At 42.1% G+C, this 20,305-nt stretch overlaps 1 protein-coding gene across 1 annotated transcript in view; it reads left to right on the top strand.

Annotated features, from left to right (window-relative positions):
- The window catches only part of STAC (SH3 and cysteine rich domain), a 399,298-nt gene that overhangs the window by 260,267 nt on the left and 118,726 nt on the right, over positions 1-20,305 (top strand). The gene's annotated exons all lie outside the window — the stretch shown is intronic.

Here is a 20,305-nt window from a genome sequence, read left to right as displayed (position 1 = left end):
TTCATAGGCTTTTTTGAGTTTGGCCAAGGACACAGGGGCCCCATGATCCCCTATTGCCCGGGGGCCCCATGAGTTGTCAGTCCGCCCCTGGTTTGAATCCAACCGGTTCCTACTGAACTATGGTGGCTTTAGATTTCATTCAGATGGGCGTTGACACACATTTTGTGTGCAGGCTGCATTTGTTAATGCAGCTACATCTGACCTGAACTGCAGGAAGGTAGCTTACAGAGGTAGATGCTGAAGCAGCAGCTTCGCAGACATAGTCAGACACAGTTCCCATGTTAAAATTTGGAATGCCTGCAGGAACGGGTGCTAAATCCAAACTAAACCAGTGTTCCACAGCCTTTGTCTATAGTATTTCTTTCCTCCCTTTGTGTGGCAGGAACACTATTGGTCCTATGTATGCTCTGTAGTATCTTATGTCCTATCTATAGGTATAAGAGATATACACTGGTCAAAAAAGTAAGAAACACTTTGAAAACACATCAGCTCTCGATGGGGAAAAATATCATGCTGGATATCTATACTGGACTGGGATAGTGTGTATGCTTTATATATAGAGTATGTATGTGTATCAAGTCAATTAAACTCCTGGGATATTGAACTGGTCAGGTAAGTAGCAGAGGGGGTTGTTAATCAATTTCAGCTGCTTTGATGTTCATGAAATTAACAACAGGTGCACTAGATGGGCTACAATGAGACGTCCCTCAAAACAGGAATGGTTTTACAGGTGGAGGCCACTGACATTTGTTTCCCTACTCTTATTTTTCTGACTATTGTTTACCAGTTTTGCATTTGGCTAGGGTCAGTGTCACTACTGGTAGCATGAGATAATACCTGGACCCTACAGAGGTTGCACAGGCAGTCCAACTCCTCCAGGATGGCACATCAATACGTGCCATTGCCAGGAGGTTTTCTGTGTCTCCCAGCACAGTCTCAAGAGCATGAAGGAGATTCCAGGAGGCAGGCAGTTACTCTAGGAGAGCTGGACAGGGCCGTAGAAGGTCCTTAACCTATCAGCAGGACTGGTATCTGCTCCTTTGTGCAAAGAGGAACAGGATGAGCACTGCCAGAGCTCTACAAAATGACCTCCAGCAGGCCACTGTCTCTGACCAAACAATCAGAAACAGACTTCAAGAGAGTGGCCTGAGGGCCCAACATCCTCTAGTAGGCCCTGTGCTCATGGACCTTGATTGGCATTTGCCATTGAACACTAGGATTGACAGGTCCTCCTTGGCACCCTGTGCTTTTCACAGATGAGAGCAGGTTCACCCTGAGCACATGTGACAGACGTGAAAGGGTCTGGAGAAGCCGTGGAGAATGTTATGCTGCCTGTAACATAATTCATCATGACCATTTTGGTGGTGGGTCAGTGATGGTCTGGGGAGGCATATCCATGGAGGGACACACAGACGTCTACAAGCTTGACAATGGCACCCTGACTGCCATTAGGTATTGAGATGAAATCTTTGGCCAGATTGTCAGACTGTATGCTGGTGCAGTGGGTCCTGGGTTCCTCCTGGTGTATGAAAATACCCGGCCTCATGTGGCGAGAGTATGCTGGCAGTTCCTGGAGGATGAAGGAATTGATACCATTGAATGGCCCCCACACTTGGGATATCATGTTTCTGTCAGGGAGCGAGGAGCCAGACACAAGGAGGTGCAATCAAGGTAGGACCTTGACAGTTTCAGTCCATCCGACGCCTCCAGGTCGCACCTCAGACTGTCCAGGAGCTCAGTAATGCCCTGGTTCAGATCTGGGAGGAAACACCCCAGGACTCCATTCGTCATCTCATTAGGAGCATACCCCGACATTGTCAAGCATGCATACAAGCACGTGGGGGCCATATAAACTACTAAGTACCATTTTGAGTTGCTGAAATTAAATTTCAGCACAATGGACTGGCCTGCTGCATCATTTTTTCACTTCGATTTTCGGGGTGTCTTTGAATTCAGTCCTCTGTAGGTTGATAAATATCATTTCCACCAAATAATGGGGCATTGTTCCTAACAGGGGCGGGCTGACAACTCATGGGGGCCCCGGGCAATAGGGGATCATGGGGCCCCTGTGTCCTTGCCCACACTCAAAGCACACCCAAAAAAGCCTATAAAAAGGTACCAAGGGGGCCCCCTACTGACCCCGGGCCCTCGGGCAGTGCCCGAGTGCTCGAATGGTCAGTCCGCTCCTGCCTAACACATTACCCAGTCCATGCCAGTAAAGATATCCATGACACTTTTCCTCATTGAGATCTGCTGTGTTTTCAAAGTGTTCCTTTAATTTTTTTGAGCAGTGTATTTATTTACTATGCAGCCACTAAAAAATCTCCTAAGAACTGCTGCCTTACACAAAATATCTGCCGTGAGCATTTTAGCAGTTTCTGAAGCTGTTTTGTTGCTTGTCTGCCACCCCTCACTGAACATTCACTGCACTTAATGAAGCAGAAATGTTTAGCTTATTAATAGCTCTGATTAACATGAGATGTTCACAATATAAATTGGCACAAAAGAGATGATCTCTCCCCTCCCTCCCCCATAGCCCTGAAAATACGTACTTTGGAAATGTAAGGATCTTTCAGAATGGGATTTTAGCTACATGCCAAACTGCCCTCTATGTCTATGGCTAGCTTTAAAGTGGTTGTAAACCATTACATATACCCAATAAAGTGACTGGCCTGATACACAGAGATGAAACAAATCCTCCTGTGTAAGTTGTACCTGTTTATCTGTAGCCATCTCTTCTATACAGCCATTCAAAGTGCAGAATTTATACAACTTCTCTAAACGTTCAGAAAGCAGGGGGTGGGGAGTTACAATCACCCTCCTTCACACTGCACCCAGGAAGAGAGCTAAGGCTGTCAGTCACAGACTGTCAGTCACAGACTGTGTGCTTAGCTCCCTCCCAGGTCACCGTTTTATCGCTTGGTGTCAGGAAAACTTGTCAGAAGTGGTTCATGCTGATAGCAGAGGAACGAGGCTGCAGGCAGAAATGACACTTAGTGCTCTAGACAATTGCACACTATAGAATAATATGCTTTGCTCACATTTCATGTTTTGCGTGTAAAAAATGTGTATTTATTATTTTTTTCTTAGGAGCCTGCAGAGCATTGTACCAGCGATCAGCAGATCACGGGTGCAATGCCAGGCTCTTACAGACACTCAGTACAGCTGTCTGCCCATATCTCCTGTATGGGCAGACAGTTACTGAACTGTAGGAAGAGTAATGAACTATGAGGGCGCTCATCAGTGCCCTCTCAGTTCATTGAGAACTACAAACCATGTGCCTCAGTGGCAGATGGGACTTGTAGTTTATTCATTAAAAGATCTGTGTGAATGAATGGTGAGATTGCGCAGGCCTGTTGTTTTAAAATTGTGACAACAGGTGCAGTAAGGGAACCACTGGCTGCTGTCTTGGGGGGGATTGGGGAGTGTGCGGAGAGATGAACAGTAACATGTTACACCCTAAATATGGATGTAACATGTCACTATAATTTAACTTATCCTTTAAACTATATTTTGTTTGCAGCAAACAATTTAAGGTATATTCAGCATTTAAAATATCCAACATATACCTCTCTGTTCAAACAAACAATGTATTTTTAGCTCAGCAACTAGCCTTAACCACATGCCACCCAGCCACTGTAGAAATACGGCGGCAGGGCGGCACGGGCAGGCAAAACCACGTTTTAAAACGTGTGTTTTGTAAACAGGTAGGGGGCGTGCGTGAGGCACGCCACCGCCATACCTGTCCCGGCGATCACAGCTGCGGATGTCAGTCGCCGGGTCACAGCCGGTCGTTACCGACTATGTCCCGACGATCGGCGGCAATAGCTGACAGAGAGCACAGCTGCAGTAGCTGTGCTTCCTGTCAGTTCCCTGACAGCTCCAGGACACGCTGATCGGGACAGAAGAGTTTCTCTCTCCCGATCAGCGGTGTCCCCTGCAGTACACACCCCGCCCCCTAGTAAAACACTCCCCTCACACAGATAACCCTTTCCCTGAAAAATAAACTTAACCCCTTCCTCCCCAGTGCCATTAGTACAGTGTCAGTGTTTTTTTTTTTTGCACTGATCACTGTATTGGTGTCACTGGGGATGTCAGTGATCCCAAGTCAGTACCCCCCAATGTCAGAATGTCCGCCGCAGTCCCGCCATAAGTCGCTGATCGCCGCCATAAGTCGCTGATCGCCGCCATAAGTCGCTGATCGCCTCCATAAGTCGCTGATCGCCTCCATAAGTCGCTGATCGCCGCCATAAGTCGCTGATTGCCGCCATTATTAGTATAAAAAAAACTAAAAATCCCAGTATCTTTCCCGCCATTTGTAAACGCTATAACTTTCACGTAAACCAATTAATTTACACGTATTGTTTTTTTTTTTTTTTAGCAAAGACATGTCGCAGAATGCATTTTGGCAGAAATTTATGACTACATTTGATTTTTAAATTTTTTTTTTACTGGACATGTTTTATAGCAAAAAGTCCAAAATATTGTTTTTTTTCCTCAAAATTGTCAGCCTTTTTTTTATAGCGCAAAAAATAAAACCGCACAGGCGATCAAATACCACCAAAAGAAAGCTCAATTTGTGAGGAAAAAAAGGATGTAAATTTCATTTATGTACCGTATTGCTGACCGCGCAATTGTCCGTTAAACTAGCGCAGCGCTGTATAGCAAAAAAATGGCGTAAATTGCAGTATCTATACCATAGTTTGTAGACGCTATAACTTCCACACAAAGCAATCAATATACACTTATTGGGATTTTTTTTACCAAAAACATGGAGCAGAATACATTTTGGCCTAAATTTATAACCAACTTTGAGTTTACTATATATTTTTTATAGCTGAAAGTAAAAAATATTGTTTTTCTTCCAAATTTTTGGCCTTTTTTTGTTTATAGCGTGAAAAATAAAAAGCGCGCAGGTGATCAAATACCACCGAAAGAAAGCTCTATTTGTGTGAAAATCATATAAAATCATTACAGAAGATGACCTAACATAAGAGGAAATCATTGCAGATTTGCATACTATTGGTAAACATAGATATGCCGTATCTTGGCAGTAGCTAAAAGGGGTACTCTTAATGATGGTTATGGTTCAAAATGTTTTGCAATGATATTGCTTCTTCAGGAGCTATAAGGGTCTCAGTCTCTCCATTGAACATTTTAGTGAGATGTTTTTCCCCTTCATTTTGTCCCCTTTTTCTGTTGCCCAACCAGCTACCTAAGACTGGGGTTTTATCTCTTTGCTGCTGGTGCTCACATGCCTTTTAAATTATTATTTTTTTTGTTTCTTCACAGACCTCTATATGTAATACTGGCCTCTTAGAGTTATCTAAGGTGTATACTACCAGGGGACTAGTCAGTGACCTTACTATGTTCACCTAATGGGGAGGTGAGTTTCACGCCTTGATACTGTCACGTACCTACTGACAGTAGCTCTATGGGTCCACAGACCGGGATTCCCCAGGGCGCGGAGTCGAAGCCCCAGTCTGCTTGTTCACCAGAGCCCCTGATGGTGGGGATGGACTTGGCACAGGCTGAGACCAGGTCGCGGTCCCTGGGTACGCCCAGCTGTAGTAGAGGGAACCGCCAGTGGCACATAGCTGGATAAGAGCCTGATGTGAGGAGGCTGAGCAGGCCTCGACAATAACGGATGGATCCGTGCAGGATGGATGGACGGAACACAGTAGCAGAGTCAGACAGGCCGGGTCGGTAACGGTGGAGGCAGAACAGAACAGAGCAGCAGGCAGAGAATCGTCGGGTCAAAGGCCAGGTTCAGCAGCAGGAGGTCAGACAATCGGGGACAGGCAGAAGAATGGTCAAAAACGAGCCAGAGGTCAGGGCAGGAGAAGGTCAGCAGTAATCAGGCAGGATTCAGCAACAATGAGATACTCTCACAGGAACAGGATAAACAGGGAACAAGACCATACGGCAATTTGAGCATTGCAAGAACCGGTATAAATAGTGCGGCCTGCGCTGTCATTGGTGCCAGGCGCACGTCCGCGTGCACGCATGCGTGGCCGCAGCTGTTGCCATGGGCGCCTATGTCTTAGCTACACTCGAGCTTACCATGCGGCGCTGCATAGGGAGTCCCTACAGAGCTTACCTTGTCCTTCGCTCCCGCGATGTGTCCCCTGCAGCGTCCCCGGCCATCTCCTCCGGCATCCGTCTTTGCCGGTCCCTGTGACGTCGGCAAATACGTACGGCGGCAAATTTGAAATTTTTAAAAATTTTTATTTTTTTTAAAATGATTATTACATAGTAAAACATTGCTGTTTCAATGCATTTCACATACATTTTGTCCCTACTGCTTTGTCCTGTGCCCTGCCTGCATTTTGACTGTTCTTTCTGCCTGGAAACTTAGAAAAGTCCATGGCGTCCAAAAAGCGTCCCTTTACGTCAAAAGCGGTTTTAGACCGGCTAGAGAACAGCGATAGTAAATCAGAACCACTTGCAGAATTGAGTGATAATGATTCGTGGGGGAAATTCGTCATCAGACACTGAAAACGATTTTGCGACTTTGCTCAGCGATGTGCAAATTTGCCTCATTTGCCTTTGTATTTCAAATTTCAGTGTTTTTGGTTTGATTATATTATTGAATTAAATGTATTATTATTATATTATTATTTTTTATGATTATTTATTAAATTATAATTTATGATTTCGTGTTTCAAGTTTTATCCTACCCGGGATGTTTACTAGACTCTTGTTCGGACAGATTTCAGTGAGTTATTCCTAAAAATTACATCCTACAATAAAAAAAATACATATTTCCATGCAAAAAAATGTACCGCTTTCAGCACCAAAAATCTGAAATAATCAGACCGCCGAGGAGGTTAAGAGTACCCCTTTTAGTTATTTCCGAGATGCTGCATATATATGAGATTGTGGAATTTACCAATAGTATGTGAATCCGCATTGATTTTGTCAGGGACCCCAGATCTTTCCGCGTTGCACAGGTCTGCGCATGCAAGGTATGCCGGCGCACACTAGTTTAATCCTGCACGATCTGATCCCGGATTGTGACCCATTTATCCTTCTGTCTACTGTTTTTGTACCGTTCTGCCTCCGCCGTTACCGACCCGGCCTGCCCGACTCTGCTCTCTCTACCTCCTCACATCAGAACTGCAATACACCTCCGGTAGTGCTTCTACCACAGCTGGGTGAACCCAGGGGTCGTGATCTGGTCTCGGCCTGCTCCAAGTCCATCCGCACCCTCAGGGGCCCTGGTGAACAAGCAGGTTGGGACTTAGATTCCGCTCCTTGGGGGATTCCGGTCTGTGGAACGCTAGAGGCTACCACCGGCAGGGACATAACAGATTTCCTCTTATGTTACAGGGTTAGGTCATATTCTGTAATGATTTTATATGCATGTATATGTCTAATAAAGCACTGTATTTTATGAACTATTGTTGTAGTTCTATAAAGTCCATGAGTTCCATTCTATCTATAGTTAGTCAATAATAGGATGAGGAATTTTAGAACTCTTATTCTGCCCCCACAGTAACCATACTGTGTTGGGAGCATTCATTTCCAATTTACATGACTTTTAAGTAGAGCTGCCAGATGCTTTCCACTGACTCCCATTGATTGAAAACCAAGGCAACGCAAACTGAAACCTAAACAATGAATTGATGAGGCAAGTAGGTATTATTTCAGCAAGCATCTGCTGAACATAGCCATGTTTCCCAAAGGAATGCATAACCAAGCAAGTTCAATTTTGCCAATGGCAGAGTTTTTATACTGCTTAACACTGCTAGCAAAATGAGTTTGATATTAGTAAATCAGGCCCACAAAGAGGCAAAGGCAAATTCTGTGCACACAGCAGTTTAATTTATTAGCATTTCATACTCACAGAGACAACACTTACATTCCAGTGAGATTAATACTTGACAAGCAGTTGATAAAATAATAGTTATGCAAGCCATTTAAGTGAGTGGAAAAAGTGTCAGTTTGTTATATGCAGGTTCTTTTCAATGTTCATCTGGAATATGTTTTTACTTTATTACTATGATGGAAATTACTTTAAAGGACATTGCTTTTGTGTGTCTTGGTAATGTTCTTAAGACGTCAGTGGATTTAAAAATATCAGTCTTTGTACAGAAATGTTAAAGCCCTAAATAGGAGTGTAAAAAAATAGAAAGAAGATGATGATGATTTCAGTATTTATTTCAATTGACCACACTTTTTTAGAGAATAAGATGTTTTCTTTGGTTAAAGTTGAATATTTTAATCTTTGGACATTACAGATATAATCAGTTTATTTATCTCATTTAGCCATGGGTAAACCTGTTACATTGTGGCAAAAACAAGCCAGTGAGATCACCCTATCAATCCTTCTCTGAGCAAAATGGACCCTTGTATTCTGATCCACCCTTGGTAGTCAATGCATAAACTCCATCCCTCTGTACACAAGCAGGGCCTTGGAGTTATGTTTAACCAAATTTCTGGCAGACAAGATAAAAACCTTTAGCCTCATCTCCCACCGGGCCACCCCATGAAGTCCCAGCTGTCAATTATATTGATACAATGCACAGTTGTTTATACTTCAGATGTCTGCAACCTATGCAAAAAGGTACACAAAAAAATATGATATTTTAATAATTGCCTAGGAATAATACATGTAATGATAGTATTCAGTTTATGACAGGGTGGATAAAATTCAATGATTTTTTTTTAAAAATCAAAAAAATCGGATTTTTTTATTTAAATCTGATTTTTTTAATTTAAATAAAATGCTTTTTGAAGAAAATATATTACCATCCAAAGGTTATTCCATCATGAAATAAAGATTAGTTATTTAATTATGTAGAATAAGGCTGTATATGTTTAATTTTTTTGGTAAATAAATTCCATGAATCCATTCACAATGTCATGCTCTTCCAGAGGTTTTTGTAAGATTATTGGGCAGTTTCTCTGCCTACAAGATATTATCACAGATGATTGGTTTACTTTTGCAGTTCTCAAAACTGAATTTGACCCAGCGGAGATCACATGCCTCTTCTTCACAGCAAAAATGTTATAACATGAACAGAGTTAAGAAAAAGACCTTCATCCTAACTTCTACACACCTATGAATACAGAATCAACCCCTTCAGTGCGAAGTTTCAAGAAGTTCAGTGAATAGAATAGAAACAATATTTTTCTGATTGTTTGGAGTGGAATAGATCTGCACAAGAAGAAAGTGAAACTAAGTGTGAGGAGGAAGGGGCTGACAGTCTAAGTTTCTTCAAATATATATATTTTGTTTAGCCAAATTAGTTACCAAACATGGATGTTTAAGCAAATCACATATGCTGGAATGTTATTGTTTCAGTTGAATAAATCTATTTAAATTGTTATTATTAAGGTAATGATTATTTTTCTCCTTCCTGAGTACAACAGAAAAGTTGTCCAAATATATTAAACTGGGGATAAAAAAACTAATATGAAAAGTTGTTATTCTAAAAATCTTCATCTACTTGCATATTAAAGTTATACCAGCAAGAATTAGTCTTTATGTAGAAAACTAGGATTTACATCCAGCCTTACTGACTAGTGATTTAAATCGTGATTTAAATCAGTTTGATTTAAATCAAATCCACCCTGGTTTATGATTTATTTAGAACACTGTTGTTTATTTTTTTCTCTTCATTTACATGCAGCCCAAGCTGTCCAACAAAAATGTCAGTGTCAGGGGGTTGGGACAAAAAATTTAAACGATGAGAACAAAAAGGCAACTGATGTTATCACCTCTGGTGGTACTATAGTTTTCCCCAACACCCGTCATTGTCAGTTCTGCAGGACATCTTCATCTGCAAGTAAAGGTGAAGAAGAATATAACCATCCAGTGTCTTCCCTCAGTCTTCCCTATTCAGTTCATTCACCACCAGCTGCAGCTGCCAGACCCCTTTCCAGGTCTTGTTTCAACCCATTGTACAGCGGCAGTGTGTGGCCTTACAATGTTTTTCTGCATGGGGATGGAGCATTAGGATACTATGGTGTCCGTTTATGAACCAGCGGTAATAGATCGCTGCTCAGTTCTCCGGCATTCTCGGAGAACACAGTTCTCCTGTGAATGCAGTTTATGAAGCAGTGTAGATCAGTTCTCCAAAGGAAGGGAGAACGGTCTACAAATGCTGGAGAATGGTCTACAAACACTGGAAAACGGCTGATTTTACTATAATCTCGCGAGTTTACAGTAAAAGATCAGTTTACTAAGCAGAGGTAAATTATCGCTTCTTAGTTTGCGGTCCCTCCGATTCTCCAGCTCTGGGTTGGAGAATCTGGACGGAGAACACAGATCGCCAATGAAGGGCTGACATCGCTCCTCGCTGATCTCCTGAGTGTCATAAACTGTGAATGACCAGAGAATAGCTGCGATCCTCTGAATCTCAGCTATTCTCTGTGTCATAAACGGACACCTATATAAGGATAAAGGGGAAGGGAATGAGGGAATGTAGAAGAGAGGGGAGAAAGGGGTGTCCTAGTACACCCCTCTCCTCCCTCCCATGGCCAAGACTGGTTCCACACAGCACAGAGAAATTTGGGGTTATGTTACAAGCCTCTGTGAAGATGCAATGGTTAAGCAGCAGCCCAGGTGTAATAGCTAGAGTAGGATCAGGCTAAGAGGCTCTGCAGGCCAGCCGCTCTGGAATTTCACCCTGCTGTAGGACTTTGGAGAGAAGCCCTAGAGGCAGTGGGTAGAGCTGAGGAGTGGCTGACTGCACTGTTGAGGGATCCTAGCCAATCCCCAACAGGAGGTTGTCAAGAAGCTGGGACACCCTTAAAATTGTTGAAGCCTGCTCAGTGGCAGGATAAATTGGGTGGAAGATAAAGATGAATATGTGAGGTTGCAAGGCGGCCCAGTGGGATGGGGCCTACCTGCAGGCCTGGAGCTGAAAAGGAGGAAAACTCAGAGCTCATTGGCCCCCTGAGAGAGGACCACCTGTATGCCAAGGAAGGAGTGGCCCAGCTGATAGGCCTAGTAGAAGCCACCAACCCATCAGCAGTACTGGAGAGGATCTGAGTGAGTACACCTGCGCTCAGGGGTGGACTGACAACTCATGGGGCCCCCGAGCAATAGGGGATCATGGAGCCCCTGTGTCCTTGCCCAAACTCAAAAAAGCCTATGAAAAAGGTACCAGGGGCATCTCATGGGGCCCCCTACTGACCCCGGGCCCTCGGGTAGTGCCCGAGTTTCCAAATGGTCAGTCCACCCCTGGTTTGGTCCCTAAAGGAGAACCAAGATGTCCTTATGTTCCAGTATTTTTCATCATGCTCTTTCAAACCCATAGTGAGTTGTTCCATCTCTTGGATCTCCGTGATGCTAGCAAGCCAGTGTGAGGTAGTAGAAGGCGAACTTTGTTTTTATATTGTGGAGATGCAAGCTTTGAGAACATTTATAGGTTTGTTTTTCTTTTCACTTTTTTAAGGCTCCCAATGTGTTACTTTTTACGCAGGTAAATGACTCATCCACTGTGACTCATTGTTAATCTGCTATAAAACAACACTAAAAAAAAAGAAGCTAAGAAAAAAAACTAAAATGAAGCTGACCTAAATCGATTATAGTTTACCTCTTACTGCCGACAGTTTTCAGAATACAATATTTTTCATTTTAAAATGACACTAAGTGTGTCATTTGGAAAAAAAAAATTACACTAATATTTTTTTTTCTTTGTGAATAATTCAAATGTATAAATAAATAAAATAAATTCAATTTAGAGTGTTTCAGCTGCATTTTAAAAATAGGTGTTTACCTTAAACACTAAAATATTGCGTGCAATCGGTGAGCCATGCTTTATACTTTATCACAAAATGCAAGTGTGCATAAATACTTTTATTAAGTGTTGTTGCATGGCGACCACTTCCTGTTATCTCACATATATATTCTTATTATTATAGCCAAATTTACCACCCTAACTCCTCCCACAGTTTTTACACTACATAGACAGTAATATACCGAAACGTGCGGATTGTTCCCAATTGGTGTGCTATTACTTTGTGGAACGTTTCGCCGAATGGTTCACGAAATATCAGCGTTTTTGTTGTGAAATTGGTCCCATAGGAATGAATGGGGGAATGTTCAAAACTAGAGTGGGAGCTGACAAAAGCTAGAGTGTGAGCTGAAAAATCAGGACGTTATTTCTAAACTGCCATCACTCCCTTATTTTCAAGCCCGCCTACACAAATATTACATCAAAACGTTCAGTTATCCCTGCTGCCACTAAAAATGTCCACGGCTAAGCCATAGTCCTGATAGTTTTCACAATATGACCATTTGTTTGCAACTCACGCCGCCCATTGACATTCATTGAAACTCCACTCTAGCCACCTCAAATTTGAAAAGCAAATTCTAAACTGCGACTGTGCCTTCATTTTTAATATTTCAGAGACATACTATGCATCAAAATGTAGGTCTGGGTCTTGTGATTCTCACAATATAAAGCTCTTCAGTGTAGAACTTACAATTTTTAAACTACAACCGTTTGAAGATGGCAACCGCCAGTGAAGTGAGCAAGTTGGAGCAGTTTGTTTTTAACCGCTCTTCTCTGCCCTTGCTGTAGAGTGAGTCGCCATAGGAACCCAGGTGTGTGAGCAGGCAGCAGAGTGACAAAAGCTAGAGTGTGAGCTGAAAAATCAGGACATGATTTCTAAACTGCCATCACTCCCTCATTTTCAAGCCCACCTACACAAATCTTATATCAACATGTTCAGCAATCCCTGCTGCCACTAAAAATGTCCACGGCTAAGCCATAGTCCTGATAGTTTTCACAATATGACCATTTGTTTGCAACTCACGCCGCCCAGGGACCTTTTCACAGTTACTCCACCCACTCCAACCACACAACAGTTACTCCGCCCACTCCACCCAGTTACTCCGCCCACTCCAGTTGTAGACTACTGGTGGAGGCAAGAACACGTCACACAATTTTCCCAGAAATTGTAGCTTTTCTAGTTTTATATTATTATAATATAAAGTCCAGTGTGAGTCCCATGTAAGGGACCTTAGATTGTACGCCCCTTGAAGGTTAGGGACTGATGTGAATGTACAATATATATGTAAAGCGCTGCATAAATTGATGGTGCTATAAAAGTACCTGAAATAAATAAATAAAAGAGCAATTACCCTGATGGGGATATAAAGCTGCAAGTTGTCCTGAAAGAGCTCATAAGTCCAGAAGTCATTGTAGTCCGATGTATCATCTGGAAGATCCCTGAAGTGTATTAGACCTTAAAGAGGAAAGCTGATTTTGACCTATTTGTTATATGGGTCAAAGTGAGAGGTGAGCGAATATTGTGGATGGTGAGTGTTTATCTATATGAAGTTTTTGATTTATCACAGACTAAGTGAGCACTTGAAGAATTAGGAGTTTGGACTATACTATTGGATTATGTTCACAATTTCATGTGGTGGATGAAGGGAAAATGTTTATATTATAATTTAGCAATTACTGTTGAGAAAAGTGGAAAGCACAACAATGGTTTTATTCTTTTTTTTTTTTTTGAGCCACTAAGCCAAGGAGGTGAAGGAGTGTGGAGAAAAGGGCAGCACAGTGGCTAAATGGTTAGCACTTCCGCCTGGCAGTACTAGGGTCGTTGGTGCAAATCCCAGCCATGGCACCACCTGCCTGGAGTTTGCCTGTTCTCCCTGTGCCTGCGTGGGTTTCCTCCGGGTACTCCGGTTTCCTCCCACACTCCAAAGACATGCTGGTAGGTTAATTGGATCCTGTCTAAATTGGCCCTTGTATATGAATGTGAGTTAGGGACCTTAGATTGTACACCCCTTGAGGGTTAGGGACTGATGTGAATGTACAATATACAGTGGGGATCGAAAGTTTGGGCACCCCAGCTAAAAATTTGTATTAATGTGCATAAAGAAGCCAAGAAAAGATGGAAAAATCTCCAAAAGGCATCAAATTACAGATTAGACATTCTTATAATATGTCAACAAAAGTTAGATTTTATTTCCATCATTTACACTTTCAAAATAACAGAAAACAAAAAAATTGCGTCTGCAAAAGTTTGGGCACCCTGCAGAGTTAATATCTTGTACTGCCCCGTTTGGCAAGTATCACAGCTTGTAAACGCTTTTTGTAGCCAGCCAAGAGTCTTTCAATTCTTGTTTGAGGTATCTTTGCCCATTCTTCCTTACAAAAGTCTTCCAGTTCTTTGAGATTTCTGGGCTGTCTGTCACGCACTGCTCTTTTAAGGTCTATCCATAGATTTTCCATTAGGTTGAGGTCAGGAGATTGTGAAGACCATGGCAAAACCTTCAGTTTACGCCTCTTGATGTAATCCCCCGTGGATTTCGAGGTGTGTTTAGGATCATTATCCATTTGTAGAAGCCATCCTCTCTTTAACTTCAGCTTTTTCACAGATGGCATCAAGTTACCATCCAAAATTTGCTGAAATTTTATTGAATCCATTTTTCCTTCTACTCGTGAGATGTTCCCTGTGCCACTGGCTGCAACACAACCCCAAAGCATGATTGATCCAACCCCATGCTTAACAGTTGGACAGAGGTTCTTTTCATTCAATTCTGTGCCCCTTCTTCTCCAAACGTACCTTTGCTCATTCCGGCCAAAAAGTTCAATTTTAACCTCATCAGTCCACAGAACTTGTTTCCAAAATGCATCAGGATTGTCTATATGTTCATTTGCAAAGTTCAAACGATGATTTTTGTGGTGAGGACGTAGAAGAGGTTTTCTTCTGATGACTCTTCCATGAAGACCATATTTGTACAAGTATCTCTTTATAGTGGAATAGTGTACCACAACTCCAGTGTCTGCCAGATCTTTCTGGAGGGAACGTGCAGTCAAACGTGGGTTTTGAATTGTTTTTCTCACAATCCTGCTAGCTGTTCTGTCGGATATTTTTCTTGGTCTTCCAGATCTTGCTTTAACTTCCACTGTTCCTGATGACTGCCATTTCTTAATTACATTCCGAACAGAGGATATTGACATCTGAAAACGCTTTGCTATCTTCTTATAGCCTTCTCCAGCTTTGTGAGCGTCAACTATTTTCAGTTTCAGTTTTCTAGACAACTGCTTAGAAGAACCCATGGTGCTGATTGTTGGGGCAAGGTCAGATGAGTCTGGGCATTTAAAACCTTTGAGATTGACATCACCTGGTCTTCCCAGACGATGATTGAGAACAATCCATGACACTGGCAGGTCTCAGCTTTGCAAAGGGGGCAGTGCATGCTATAAATTCTGCAGGGTGCCCAAACTTTTGCAGACGCCATTTTTTTGTTTTCTGTTATTTTGAAAGTGTAAATGATGGAAATAAAATCTAACTTTTGTTGACATATTATAAGAATGTCTAATCTGTAATTTGATGCCTTTTGGAGATTTTTCCATCTTTCCTTGGCTTCTTTATGCACATTAATACAAATTTTTAGCTGGGGTGCCCAAACTTTCGATCCCCACTGTATATATATATGTGTGTGTGTGTGTGTGTGTAAAGCGCTGCGTAAATTGAAGGCGCTATATAAATACCTGAAATAATAAAAAAGTTTGGAACACACTAATAAATTTTTACATTTCCAGGAATGACTTATGGACTGGTCCATTTAATTGCTGCTAAGTACTTTTAGTATATTATATTTATTCAGCTTTTCATTTCGATGATTGAGCATTTGTTAATTAACAGAACAGTTACTTGGATGTTTTACAATAATGTGAATTATTGCTTAAACATCTATTATTCAACCATTTAACCCTCTATATCCCAAAGACTATGCATTCTAAATTCTGTACTATGTAAGCAAAATGCATTACTTTATATTTTGTCATGTTTAACATTTGAGAGGGCATCATTGGGATGGCATATTTTATTGTACTTATTGGATACATTTTTGCAGCTGACATAATATTGATTTTAGCCAAAGCGATGTTTTCATAGTGTTATTTTGTTGCTTCACATTGGTATTTTGGAGCCAGTAATATATATAAAGGTTATGTAAGTTTCCGTAATAGTGTAACCAAATGGGTTTTCAGTCTGAGGATCTGACAGCGAATAACTGTAAGTTTCAGTTTACTAAAAAGGTGTCAAGTTAGAGGCGTTACTGCAAAACAGGTTCAGGATGGCATACAGAATGGCATAAGCCCCGGTTCACAGTGGATCCAACTTTGAAATCGTGCAACTTCACTTGAAGACGAACGATTTCAAAGTCAGATGGCAGTGCGTCTTCAGGTGTGACTTGATCAGAGGCGGACTGACAACTCATGGGGCCCCCGGGCAATAGGGGATCATGGGGCCCCTGTGTCCTTGCCCAAACTCAAAAAAGCCTATGAAAAAGGTACCAGGGGCATCTCATGGGGTCCCCTACTGATCCCGGGCCCTCGGGCAATGCCCGAGTTTCCAAATGGTCAGTCCGCCCCTGGACTTGATAGACATCTGTGCGGCTTCATGCATAGATGTCTATGCAAGTCACACCCAAAATTGTCAAAAGTAGAGCCGGAACTACTTTTCAAATCAGTGCTACTCTGATGAAGTCAGAGTCACACTGATTAGAACGGTTCCATTGTCGATCATTGGATGCGATTTGTCATGCGATTTGAACGGTCAAATCTGCATCAGTGTGAACCAGGGCTAAAAACTGCATATAGCGCAGAATAATGAAAGCTGGGAAAACATATGAAAGCTACACAAAAACATACTTTTGACAGCAATGTCTCTGCGATTCAATTGGGAGCAGGGGCGGACTGACCATTTGGAAACTCGGGCACTGCCGAGGGCCAAGGGTCAGTAGGGGGCCCCATGAGATGCCCCTGGTACCTTTTTCATAGGCTTTTTTGAGTTTGGGCAAGGACACAGGGGCCCCATGATCCCCTATTGCCCGGGGGCCCCATGAGTTGTCAGTCCGCAACTGATTGGGAGGAAAGGTTGCTATAAAGAATAGTCTCCATAAGACTCTAAAACAAAAGATAGGCAAGCTGACTATCATTACTTCAGTATAACAGTTCAGAACACAAATCCCTACTTGCAATTGTTCTCATAGATAGCATCCTTCACGGTGATGTCCAGGGTAGCTCTGGTGACAGAGGTCATCAGATGCAGGGTGACGGACGAAGTGCCATTCTACTTGAATTGGAATAGGCTTCCAACAGTAGCTGGGACTTTCAAAAAAGCTGTGTGCTATTAGGCTGTGGCCCGGCTGCCCGAACACCAGTTATAACAGGGGAGTGCCCATCACCTGCCTGTAGATTACTTACCCAGCAACCTTTGTTTCATCAGGTATGGCCTTTCTGAGCTCCTGAAGGAGGAAAGCAGAGAGACATATCTACCCTGGCCATGTTCAGAATCCCAGGGAGTTGTGGGAAAAGTAGATAAAAAGCATGAAGAGTATATGGGCACTCTGCTACACAAACATTAGAACATTTTAGTAGACAATAGAGTGTACCGATGTTCTGGTAGACAATAGAAGTAGAGTTCATCCTTCTCCTGTGCACAGTGGCTGAATGGTTAGCACTTCCACCTGGCAGTACTAGGATCGTTGGTTCAAATCCCAGCCATGGCACCACCTGCCTGGAGTTTGCATGTTCTCCCTGTGCCTCCGTGGGTTTCCTCCAGTTTCCTCCCACACTCCAAAGACATGCTAGTAGGTTAATTGGATCCTGGCTAAATTGGCCCTAGTATGTGTATGTATGAATGTGAGTTAGGGACCTTAGATTGTACACCCCTTGAGGGTCAGGGACTGATGTGAATGTACAATATATATGTAAAGCTGTCAAGGTCCTACCTTTCCGCAGGGCTTGTGCTGCTCCATGTGCTGGCATCCATCTTAGGTGTCTGCAAAGCATTGTGGGATCATTTATGCTTTCAGCCCTCTGCGGCTCCTCCCCCAGGAGGTGGCAGCTTATCACATATAAGTCTGTTGTTTGTAGCTGTCCATTGCATTCATGTCCTGTCTGTTGCACAGCAGCAAGCTCCTGTTTAGTTTCTCATTGCTCTCCTGGATACCGACTCGGCTTTGGCAAGACTCCTTCCTGGCTTCTGACCCCGGCTCTGGTGACCATCCTTCCTGGCTTTTGACCCCGGCTCTGGCGACCATTCTTCCTGGCTTCTGACCCTGGCTCTGGCGACCATCCTTCCTGGCTACTGTCCTATCAAGTCATCCGCTGTTGCTGTTGGACTTACATAGACCCTGTCTTGTTTTTGTATTAATAAACCTACCTTTAATTGCACCTCCTTGTGTGTCTGGCTCCTCGCTCCCTGACAAAAGCGCTGCGTAAATTGATGGTGCTATATAAGTACCTGTGCACAGCACAGTGATTAAAGTGAAGCACACACACAGATATTACAGTGAAACAGCACGCAGTTAACCCTTTGATCATCCCTCATGTTAACCCTTTCCTGCCAGTGCCCTTAGTACAGGGTCAGTGCTTTGTTTTAGCACTGATCACTGTTTTGGTGTCACTGGGGATGTCAGTGACACTAAGTCAGTTCCCCCCAGTGTCAGAATGCCCGCCGCAGTCCCACAGTCCCACTATAAGTCGCTTATCACTGCCATTACTAGTAAAAAAAATGTTAACATTTTAAAAATTCCAGTATATATGCCGCCATTTGTAAATGCTATAACTTTCACGTAAACCAATTAATTTACACATATTGGGATTTTTTTTTTAGTAAAGAAATGTAGCAGAATACATTTTGGCCTAAATTTATGACAAAATTTGATTTTAAAAATTTTTTCACTGGACATGTTTAATAGCAAAAAGTCCAAAAAAAAATTTTTTTCACAAAATTGTCTTTTTTTTATAGCGCAAAAAATATAAACACATAGGCAATCAAATGTCATGGAAAGAAAGCTCAACTTGTGGGAAAAAAATGACGTAAATTTCATTTGGATACAGCGTTGCATGACCGCCCAATTGTCAGTTAAAGTAAGGCAGCACCATAACGCAAAAAATGGCCTGGTCAGGAAGGGGGGGTAACTCCTCAGGAGGGCAAATGGTTAAAGCAAACCTGTACTTTGCCAAGACAAAACAACAGGTTTGCTTTAATCTCACCATCTCCAGCAGCATAGATATACCTTTCCTTCACTCCCCCATCACTCCATTCAGCCTAGGATCCAAAAGAATTACTGATTCCATATATTAGCTCTGAGCCAATCAGTGAAAGTAAGTTGTTAAAAGTAACTGCACTATCACCTTTCAGGATACCACAGGTCACGCTCTGCCAGGCTATTTATCCTCCTCAGCCACTCTAAAAATTGGTGGATTGCAATCTTATCTATTGAATAAATATAATTTATATATATATATATATATATATATATATACCTAAAAAGGTCTAAAAATTTCTGCCAATAAAATTGTAGAAAATATTTTTTTTCCATTTATCCCTGTGTATCAAGCATAGTAGCAAGGGTGCAAACTTAAATTAAAATCAAAGGGTTGTTTTTAACAGTTTTCTGTTATTGGAAGTGCTATTTTTAAAACATTCATGATTGTACAGTTGCAAGAAAAAGTATGTGAACCCCTTGGGATTACGTGGAGTTTTGCATGAATTGGGCATAAAATGTGCTCTGAACATCATCTAAGTCACAACAATAGAAGAACACAGTCTGCTGTACATAATACTACACAAACATTAGATGTTGCCATGGTTTAATTGCACATAACATGTAAACATTCACAGTGCAGGGAGGAAAAAGTATGTGAGGCCCTAACTTAATGACTTCTCCCAGAGCTAATTGGAGCCAGGAGTGAGCCAACCTTGACTCCAATCAGTGTGATGATATTGGATGTGTTGCTGACAGCTGTCCTGCCCTTAAAAAACACACACCTGTTTTGGGTTTACTGGTTTCAAGAAGCACTGTCTGATGTGAACCATGCCTTGCAGAAAAGAGCTCTCAGAAGACCTACGATCAAGAATTGTCGGCTTGCATGAAGCTGGAAAGGGTTACAAAAGTATCTCCAAAAGCCTTGATGTTCATGTGTCCACGGTAAGACAGACTGTCTACAAATGGAGAAAGTTCAGAGCACATTTTATGCCCAATTCATGCAAAACTCCACATAATCCCAAGGGGTTCACATACTTTTTCTTGCAACTGTAGCCGTTGCTAACACTGGTACAACCATTGCATTTGTAAAATGTAGATGTATTGTTAAAATGTATCATTTTATAAGATAATAGTATTCCAAAGATTTCAGAAATACTCTAAAAAAATATGACAGAACGGTGTATGAATATGTATTGAAGTTTTGTGTTTATGTTTGAATACATTGTCTATGTCTTTAATATTCTCACAGAAAGTACTGAATGTGGAATACATTGATGTGATGTAAACATTACCTACAGCTGGGTATCTTGAAGAATGCAG

Source organism: Staurois parvus, unplaced genomic scaffold (assembly GCF_062004578.1).
Source record: "Staurois parvus isolate SC_StPar_1 unplaced genomic scaffold, SC_StPar_1.0 ptg000201l, whole genome shotgun sequence".
In the NCBI taxonomy this organism is placed as follows: Eukaryota; Metazoa; Chordata; class Amphibia; order Anura; family Ranidae; genus Staurois; species Staurois parvus.
Note: the sequence above shows the minus strand (reverse complement) of the source record. Positions and strands in the feature narration are given on the sequence as shown.